This window comes from Eubalaena glacialis, chromosome 2 (genome assembly GCF_028564815.1).
Source record: "Eubalaena glacialis isolate mEubGla1 chromosome 2, mEubGla1.1.hap2.+ XY, whole genome shotgun sequence".
Lineage (NCBI taxonomy): Eukaryota > Metazoa > Chordata > Mammalia > Artiodactyla > Balaenidae > Eubalaena > Eubalaena glacialis.
The window spans coordinates 3,894,133-3,904,962 of NC_083717.1; the positions used below are offsets into that span (position 1 = coordinate 3,894,133).

General features: G+C 44.2%; 1 pseudogene; it reads right to left on the reverse strand.

Annotated features, from left to right (window-relative positions):
• Positions 1-10,177: 10,177 nt before the first annotated feature.
• Positions 10,178-10,290, reverse strand: LOC133086121 (U6 spliceosomal RNA; annotated as a pseudogene).
• Positions 10,291-10,830: the final 540 nt, after the last annotated feature.

The window sequence follows — 10,830 nt, forward strand, 5'->3', positions numbered from 1 at the left end:
CAAGATACCTTTTTTTTTTTTTAATTGTTTTTAATTTATTTATTTATTTTTGGCTGTGTTGGGTCTTCGTTTCTGTGCGAGGGCTTTCTTTAGTTGTGGCAAGGGGGGGCCACTCTTCATCGCGGTGCGCGGGCCTCTCACTATCGCGGCCTCTCTTGTTGCGGAGCACAGGCTCCAGACGCACAGGCTCAGTAGTTGTGGCTCACGGGCCTAGTTGCTCCGCGGCATGTGGGATCTTCCCAGACCAGGGCTCGAACCTGTGTCCCCTGCATTAGCAGGCAGATTCCCAACCACTGCGCCACCAGGGAAGCCCCAAGATACCTTTTTTTTGCACCAGCTAGACTGGCAAAGCTTCTCTGCTAAACATGATGCCCACCAGGTTTGGCCAATGGTGTGGGAAAGGAGGAGTATGATTTGATGTAACTTTCAGGACAGCAGACGACAGTACGTGTCAAAAGCCTTCACTCCCTCAGTTCCACATCTCCTGATTTAGTACCCTAAGGAAATACTCGTGGATTGCCCAACTATTTCTGCATATAAAGGAAGGTAGGACGTTCAAGCCCGAGCCTGGAAGCGGACAAGCCGGGGTTGACAGGCAGGTTCTACATCTGCCGTCTGTGTGACCCGCAGGCTACCTGGTGACTGTCAGTGGCTGTGCGACCTTAGGCAAGTGACCTTAGGCAAGCCTCCAGGCAGCGTGTTCCTCATGGTAAAATGGTGATAATAATAGGATTTACCACACAGGGATGCTGTGAGCAGTAAATGAGAAAATGCCCACGAAACACTTAACACAGTGCCTGGTACATGACGGGTTTCAGCATACATAAGCCAAAGAGGGAAAAAACAAGGAATATATGTTCAGCCCAGCATCATTTACAATGGTGAAAAGTAAAAGAGAAATTGCCTAAGTGACTTAAAATAAATATAGAGAAGAAAGACCACCCCAACATTGAAAATCACGTTGCAGATGAACAGTTAATGGCATGGAAAATGATCACGGTGCATTGTTAGGTGAAAAACAGTTGGTTATAAATAGTACAATAGTTCAATAGAATTCCAATTTTAGGAAAAAATATAGAAAGACAATACTATGTATTTTCCACAATGAACAGGCATTATTTTATAATTGAAACAAACCCTGCACGTTATTTGCAGCAGACATATGTAGGGTTTTGGATGTCCAGCATCATCCCACTTTTTGTAACATCCCAGTTTTCTGACGGGGAGTAATCTTTCTCCCGCTGGGAGGAGTCTTGGCAGGAGGGCAGTCTGTATCTCCAACATCCACCTCTCGCTTATGGAAGCCAAGAGGGCTTTGGCCCCGGAGGTGGTGCTACAGGAAGGGTGGGTCTTTGGGAAGATGATCTTAGTGCGGTGATGGCACTGGGGATGGGGAAGTGGGTGGGGCTGGGATTTGCTTGATCTCTGCCCTTTCCTCCTCCTATAGTGTTCATGAGCCCCTCCTAGCCTTCCAATAAATTCTTTTCTGCTTAAGTTCGCCAGAATCTATTTCTGTTGCTTGCAACTAAGAACTCTTACTAGTAAGTTATTTTTAATAACTGGGAAATGAATAAGGCAAGCTGCACGTAATATAACAGCAGCTACAGGACCATTCTTTGCAGGGATAGTCTAATCCCACGTGAGGCTGAGAGGGTCAGGAGGAAATGCTAAATGACCTGGCTGTGCCCACTGGATGCCACACACCTGGTTGGAGACGAACATTCATGAAAAAATTATAGATGTTGTGACATATCCAGTTGTTTGACATCGTGTGACAGCTGATGATCGTTATTCATTGATAGTTGTGATTTGGGTTGATTTAGAATTTAGAACAGTAAACTAAACTGAAATGAACAAAGACCTTAAGCATGATGCTAATTACCCCCATATACTAGTAGGTACGAAAGCTACCCCTGTATACTGCGTTATGAAACCATAGACCTGTAGCTAATATGCTTTCAGACTCAATCCCAGGAGGATGATCTGAATGACAGCTTTGTTGTTATGCTTTAAGAATAGCAAACACCTGGGACTTCCCTGACGGTCCAGTGGCTAAGACTCCACGCTCCCGATGCAGGGGGTCCGGGTTCAATCCCTGGTCAGGGAACTAGATCCCACATGCCACAACTAAGACCCGGCTAGCCAGAGAAGTAAATAAATATTTAAAAAACTAATAGCAAACACCTGCATATATTCATCTGCACTTAACTTTGATAGCATGACACCATTTGTTTTTGAAAGATTTGAAAGCCATCTGCTATTAAAATGATTACTGCCCTTGATACAGTGAGTTTACTAGATATTAGTCACACATCCTCAGTGTTCATCTTTGCAAACTTTCAGGACTGTTGGCCTCTAAAATTTTTTGGCTTGCCTCAATTATTTTGCCAGTTTTTTCTCTCTCACGTGGAGAAGATACCCTCCAACTGTGAGTCTGACCCAAGCTTTGGACAAGTTCTAACACCTAGAGAGCACAGCAGATTTAACAGAAAATAATTACCCAGCTTTCTAGGAATAATTACTCTTTATATGAGTTTCACTCATTATGCAGCTTTTCATAATTTGCAATCAGTGCCGTTGAGGGCAGTAGGAGAATTCATGTTACCCAATTTTACTTAAACCAATACTTCTCACATTGTAATGTACACATGAATCACTGAGGGCTCTTGTAAAAACGCAGACACCAGTTCAGTCGGTGTTCTGGTTATCTGTTGCGGGACAGCAGATCGTCCCAAACATAGTGGCTCACAACAGCCATCAAATGATTCATCATTTATTTTGCTCACAAGCCTGCACTTTGGGCAGGGCTGGGCGGGGAGAGCTGGTTCCCATATCTGCTCAGATGGGGAAGTTGGATACTGAAGGTGGGAGCTGAATCATCTCACGCTGTCTGGTGGTTGATGCTGGCTTGTATTTTTGGCTGTGCTGCACAGCATGTGGGATCTTAGTTCCCCGACCAGGGATCAAACCTGCACCCCCTGCAGTGGAAGCCCGGAGTCTTAACCACTGGACCGCCGGGGAAGTCTGATGCTGGAAACCCACACGTATCCCTTCCACATGGATGCTTGGCTTCCTTACAGCATGGTGGTTGGGTTTCACCAAGTGGCCTGTTTATGACCTAGCCTCAGAAGTCACCTAGCATCACTTCCGCCAGACTCCATTGGTGGTGGTTGTCCTAAAGATCTTCCCAGGTTTAAGGGGAAGAGACATTGCCCCTGTCACTGGATGACAGGAGGGTCAACCTCACAGCATGTGGGATGGGACGTAATCTCAAGGTTATGGAGAAACATGTAATGTAATCTCAGGGTTATGGAGAAACATGAACCAGCCCCGTGAAGTGGTAAGAAAACTTTCTGGGATGCCTCTCTTAGAGAATCACTGAGGTCCACTCGTTGAGCTAATGGTTACTGAGTACCCTCGATGAGCTGGACGTTGTTCTAAGTGCAGGAGTTACAGGATAAACAAGACTCCTCTCTAGAGGGTGGGGCTGAGAGGAGCAAACTATAAACGAGTAAATAAATAAATCGTCACTTCTCCAAGTGTGGTCCATGGACCTTTGGGGATCCCAAGACCCTTTCAGGGGTCTGCAAGATCAATATCATGCATGGGTAAAATATCCATCCAAAGCACAAATGAATGATGGATTTTAATAGAAAGGAATACACAGAGTTCACTGATATGGATTCAGATTCCACACTGCAGTTAAGTTTTCATAAACTGCTACTTGTCAAATTTTGGTGTCGTATCAAAGAGGAACATCCAGGGAATCCCCTGGGGGTCCAGTGGTTAGGACTCAGCGCTTTCACTGCCAAGGGTGCAGGTTCAATCCCTGGTCGGGGAACTAAGATCCTGCAAGCTGTGAGGTGAGGCCAAATTTTAAAAAAAGAAAAGGAAAGAAAGAAAGAAAAGCTTTTTGAAGTACTCAATAAGGGCAAAAATTCCCCATGGGGTAGTAACCCCACATTTCCCCATTTCATCACCGGTCCTCTCGTGTGGCAGGTAGGATGTCAGAACCCGTTCCCTACCGTGTGGTTTTATCCAAGTCGGGAAGTAACAGGAGGAGGAGGAACACGTGAGGTTGGCTTGTCTGTGTAGTGGCAGCAGCAGGAGACAGTCCAGCCCTCCCAGGGACAGGTTGGACCCAGAAGGTGGAACCATGTGCCAAGGTGAAGCAAGAAGCTGAGGGTCTGGGGGATGGGTGGTACCCGGGAAACTGGGACGGCTTGTATTCTTGGGTCTTCTTTCCCTGGCGCTACATAGAGGTCTACCTCATCCTTCAAAACAGAAGTACGGCCTTATAAAGATGACCCACAATTTTTTACAACTAACTCCTACTCTTGGGCACTTGGGTTATTTCTAACTCTTTTGCTTTATAAATAATGCTGAAATGATGCGCCGATGAAATAAACACTGAGAAAAGGAACACGATGATCGCATTGGTGATTTGTGCTGTGAAGACTGTGACCAGAACGTAAGGCCCACAGAAGTAGGGATTTTAGTCTGTTTTATTCACCCGTCTGTCCCCAGCACTTAGCGTAGTAAGTCTCAGAGGTCTGAAACAAGATCTGATAGTGATGGGGAGGGGCACGCGGGAATCTCCTGCATTTAAGCTGGGAACTGAGTGAGGGGAGAGAGCCGGCCTCGGACAGCTGTGGGCTGGGGAGTCCCAGGCAGGGGGCAGAGGGTGTGCAAAGGCTCAGGGGTGGAACCCCCTGGGCATGTTGGAACAACAGAAAGGTTCTTGCGCTGGAGGCTAGTGAGCAAGGGGAGAGTGGGGCAGGGGAGGGCAGGGCCCCATCAACAGAGCTTCTTTTTATGGCTGAGTCCATTGTATGGACTGACTCAGCCTTAAAAAAAAAGAAAACCTTCCATGTGCGACAACAAGGATGAACCCGGAGGACGTTATGCTGAGTGAAATAAGGCAGACACGGAAAGGAAAGAACTGCATGATCTCACTTATACGTCGATTCTAAAAAAGTCAACTAGGGACTTCCCTGGCGGGCCAGGGGTTAGGGCTCCGCGCTTCCACTGCAGGGGGCACAGGTTCGATTCCTGGTTGGGGAGCTAAGATCCCGCATGCTGCGCAGCACAGACAAAAAAGAATTTTTTTTTAAGTCAAACACACGGAAGCAGAGAGTAGAATGGAGGTTGCCAGGGACGGGGAGGTGGGGGAAATGAGATGTTAGTCAAAGGGACGGAGTTGCAGGCGTGCAGGATGAGGGGGTCTGGAGAGCCAACGTACAGCATGGCGACCACGGGTAACAATACTGTATGGAATCCTGGGATATGGAATATCCCCACATATGGAATATGTGCTAGGAGAGTAGATGTCAGGCGCTGTCATCACACACGCACACACACACACACACACACACAAATGGTAACTATGTGAGGAGAAGGTATGCGAATTATCTTGCCTGTAGTCACATGTCACTAGGTATACAGACATCAAATTTTCATGTTGTGCACCTTAAAAATATACATTTTTATTTTAAAAATGCTTTCGCTTTGGAAAATACAGCTATGTTAGCTAATGTTAACACGTAATGGGTTTATTGTTGCTATTTTTTTAGTGAATAAATAATTATATAGAAATTTCCTGATCAGTATAACCTATAAACAAAAGCTCTTTGGAGGGGAAAGTTGGGGGAGAGAGATAAATTAGGAGTTCGGGATAAACATATACACACTAATATATATAAAATAGATAATCAACAAGGACCTACTGTATAGCACAGGGAACTCTACTCAATATTCTGTAATAACCTATAATGGAAGAGACTCTGAAAAAGAATAGGTGTAGGTAGGTATAACTGAATCACTTTGCTGTACACCTGAAACAAACACAACATTGTAAATAAAATATACTCCTATATAAAATAAAAATTAAATTAAAAATAAAACATTTTAGCTAACCAAAAGGGGGAAAAAAAGCTCTTTGGGAGTCTTATTAATTTTTAAGAGCCTAAATGGGTCCCAAGATAGAGTAATACCATTCCCTTTGGCTTGGGAATGTTCACGTAGCCCAGGTCTGCCCAGTGGATGGGAGAGAAAGTCTGCTGTGAAGCTTCCGGGAAAAGTTTTTCCACTCTTAAAAGAGAGTCACAGGAAGACACTGTCTTCTTCCTCTGGATATTAATGTGTCTGAATATGATGCTGAGATCTTCCTATCAGCTCTGTCGAGCAGAAGAAACACACCACTGAAGACAGGGGTGTTGTTTCCAAATTTCATCACTGCAGTGATTCAGTGAACATCTTTCTACACAATATATCTTTGCACATTGGTGTATTTCGGTAGAATAAATTCTTAGAACTGGAAGTTCTGGAGACTAGGACATAGACATATAAATTTTTAATAGATGTCGATTTTTGATAAGTTGTCTTGAAAAAGTTTGTATCAATAAAAACTTCCAGCAATATTTATTTAACATTTACATGAAGCTTGCTGTATGCTTACTAGGCAAGTGTCCTAAGGTTTTCCCAAATATCAACTCACTAATATATGTGAGTGCCTATTTCTCTATACTTTTGCTAACTTATTTTTCATCCATGCTCATCTGATAAGCAGAAAACATCTTCCTATTGCAATCTGCATTTCTTTGCAACTTGCAATTAGTATGGTTGAACATTTTAAAATGTTATCTTTGAATGGTCTATTCATGTCCTTGGTCCATTTTCTTTTCTTTTCTTTTCTTTAATATTTAATTATCTATTTACTTATTTGGTTGCACCGGGTCTTAGTTGTGGCATGTGAACTCATTTTTAAAAATTATTTATTTATTTATTTATTTATTCTGGGGCTGCATTGGGTCTTCACTGCTGCACACGGGCTTTCTCTAGTTGCGGCGAGCGGGGGCTACTCTTCGTCGCGGTGCATGGGCGTCTCACTGCAGTGGCTTCTCTTGTTGCGGAGCACAGGCTCTAGGTGCGTGGGCTTCAGTAGTTGTGGCTCACCGGCTCTAGAGCGCAGGCTCAGTAGTTGTGGCACACGGGCTTAGTTGCTCCGCGGCATGTGGGATCTTCCCGGACCAGGGCTCGAACCCATGTCCCCTGCATTGGCAGGCGGATTCTTAACCACTGTGCCACCAGGGAAGTCCGTGGCACGTGAACTCTTCGTTGCAGCATGCATGTGGGATCTACTTCCCTGACCAGAGATCGAACCTGGGCCCCCTGCATTGGGTGGGAGTGCAGAGTCTTAACCACTGCACCACCAGGGAAGTCCCCTCCTTGGTCCATTTTCTTCCTGGGTTTTCACCTTTTTCCTGTGAATTTCTAAGAGCTCTGTGTATATTAGGGATATTAGCCCTTTAATGTCATATGTGACAAAGTTCAATAATCACGTATTCACAACTCCAATAGCTAAGAGGCTCTGAAAATCAAGTTTTTTGTAAGTTTGGTGCAACTCTTTTGATAATAAAACATGACTTCAACTGACATGACACTTTTTTTAGCCTTTGCATATTCCGCTGAATGTGAATAGTGGTACATTTTGCTGAAGAGAAAAATCATGTTTGATTCCATGGTACTGGCCTAGACCTCACTGGTACTGCTATATACATACTATGTATTATCTTTTCTAAATTCTGAAGAACTCAAAATTCCATAAAACATTTGTCCCCAAGGATTTCAAGTAAGCAATTGTGGACTTTATGCACATAATGCCTGGGGTTTTTTCAGTTCACTTTGGACGTGTTGAATTGCAGGTGCCTGTGGGGTCTTTAAGTGCAAATGGCCTGCAAGCATTTGGATACATGAGTTAGGAATTTATGAGAGCAATTAGGCTTGGAAAAGCAGATTTTGGATTTATCAGCATATAGATAATATTTAAAGTCATGAGGGTACGTGTCAGAAGGCATGTTCTGCCAGAAGAGCGATGGGAACATCCAAATCCAAGGGATGGATGAAGGAGTTCCTGGGGGAAAGGGACAGAGGGAAGAGTGGAGAAGAAAGTGTGAATTGGACAGGGTAGAGGTGCCTCGTTCTGGGCTGGGCCCAAGGCTGCAGCCGTGAAGACACGGCAGTGGAGCTGCCAGCCGCAGAGTTCTCAATGGAACGATTGTTAGACATCAGAGTGAAAACAGACCCTGGAGTGTGTGTGGCGGGCAGAGTAGGAAGGCTCTCTAATGGTTGCCTCTGTGTCCAGGCTCAGGAACCAGGACCTCAACATTCCTGAATAACCAAGCATCCTTTCATCAGGCTTCCTAGGCGGGGGTCTCCAGCCCTCCTTCCTCTCCTGTGAAAGTCCTCTTAAAGGGTCTGCAGCAGCAACATGGATGGACCTAGAGATGATCATACTGAGTGAAGTAAGTCAGACAAAGACAAATGTCATATGATATCACCTATATGTGGAATCTAAAATATGACACAAATGAACCTGTCTATGAAATGGAAACAGACTCACAGACATAGAGCACAGACTTGTGGTTGCCAAGGGGGAGGGCAGTGGGGAAGGGATGGATTGGGAGTTTGGGGTTAGTAGATGCAAACTACTATACATAGGATGGATAAACAACAAGGTCCTACAATATAGCCCAGGGAACTATATTCAATATCCTGTAATAAACCGTAATGGAAAAGAATATGAAAAAGAATATATATATGTGTAATGGGGTCACTTTGCTGTACAGCAGAAATTAACACAACACTGTAAATCAACTATACTTCAGTTACATAAATTAAAAAAAAAGAAAGGGTCTACAGCAGTGTCCCAGCCCTGTCAGACCTCTGTGGGCCCCGCTGTCCAGCAGGCGGCTCGGACCTTGGGGTTAGCAGGTGGTTCCAGCGGTGGGTGTGGGGAGGAGCTGGCCCTCCCCCCCACGGGGCCGGCGGCACCAGAGAGAGGGCCCCGCCTCTTCCTGTTTATTCCTGCAGAGGGGCCACCTCGGGGCCCCTGACAGGGGCATTTAGAAAGTCCTTGCCAGTGGGCAGCCGCCTTGCAAAGAGGGGACTGCTGAGAGGCCTCAGGTCGGCCCCCAACCGGCCTGCTGCAAAATTTTTCCGGCTGGTTTTCTATCAGAAGATAAATCCGTTTTTCATTTTCAGTTGAATGTTCTCAGCCTTCAAATGTGCGCCTTTTGTTCATTCTAATTCGCCTACATTTGCATAAAACCAAAGTTCATTTTCAGAGCAGTATGCAGGGCGGCTGTGCACAATTCCAGTTATTGTATAGAAAAGTTGTGTGCCTAACTTTTTATTCGGCAAGAAAAGAATATATCTAAGATGGTAACGTGGGTGTTTCCTGGAACTCATACTGGTGATGTCTTGTCTGCCTCTCAAGAAACAATGGGCACTTATTTGGGATTTCTCAGATTTAGTTACAGTATTTTGATTTTTCATTTCCAATGGCTCTTGACTGTTAAATGGGTGAAAAAAATGAGTTAATTTCTTGAATATTTTAAATACTTGTCCTCAGTTCTGATTTTACCTACAGTGGAAACATCTGAAAGTTTATAATGTTAATAACATCATTCCATCAAGCTAATATGAACTGAAGAACATTAAATAAATATTTTGGTGTAGACCATGACACAAATATTTCCAGTCCTGAGCTGATTTCTGTGTACACACACACACAAAAACCCCCAAACCAAACACTTTTCTTCCAACACTACTGAACTGTACACTTAAAAACGCTTAAGATGGTAAATTTTATTTTATGTGTATTTTACCACAATTTTTAAAAATCCACTTCTCTTCTAAATCTTCAAAATTTGGAAGCATTCATTTAATGAAGAAAGAAGTACTTTCTGGGAATTGCCTGGCGGTCCAGTGGTTAGGACTTGGCGCTTTCACTGCTGAGGCCCGGGTTCAATCCCCAGTCGGAGAACTGAGATCCCGCAAGCAGCGCTGTGCAGCCAAAAAAAAAAAAAAAAAAAAAGTACTTTCAAGAACTGCTTACTTCAGTTTGAGAGACCTGTGGATTTATTTCCATATAAAGTCAGTGATTAGGAAGGCTTAATTTCTTTCTTTCTTTTGCAGCATGCAAACTCTTAGTTGCGGCATGCATGTGGGATCTAGTTCCCCAACCAGGGACCAAACCCCAGGCCCCCAGCCTTGGGGGCGCAGAGTCTTAACCACTGGACCACCATGGAAGTCCCTGAAGACTTAATTTAAAATAAACAAACCTTTCAGATGTGATCTACATATATATTTTTTTGAACTCAGAGGACATTTAATTAAAAGTAGGCAACAGCTCCACGAATTTGTGCGTTATCCTTGTGCAGGGGCCATGTTACTTAATCTTTGTTGTTTTGTTCTAATTTTTAGCATGTGTACTGCTGAAGAGAGCACCAGATGTTATAACTCTAGACGAGATTACTTGGCATCTCAGAATTACAGAACAAGAGGCCTAAGAGTCACCTCGAGGTTTTCAAGTGTTTTTCTACAAATGGGCAAGTTGAATTCTAGGTTGGGTCAAGAACCTGGGACATGCTTCTGAAGCCATCCTTGGAGGAGAGCCACCCTACAACAGGATACAAACTGAGCCCTGAAAAGTCAAACACGCTCTAGAAAACTTGTTTCAAAAACAGAGGTTCCTTCCACCCCAAACAAAACAGCGGTCCCCTGCCCCACTTCACCTCTTTCCCACTCTCCAGAAGCAGCCACTTTCATTTTGTTTCATCTCCAAATCTCGGCTACTTATTGATTAGTCATGGTTAAGTGGTGCCAGTTGTCTCATCCTGTGGAAGATGAGGATTGAACCCTCTTTCACCACCATCAACACATAGACACAACCCCTCTTCCTCTCAATAAGGTCATGTTGTAAGTTTAGTTACTAATCCATGTTTCCATTACTACTACGATGAAATGTGCCAATCACAGCTGAGTCAT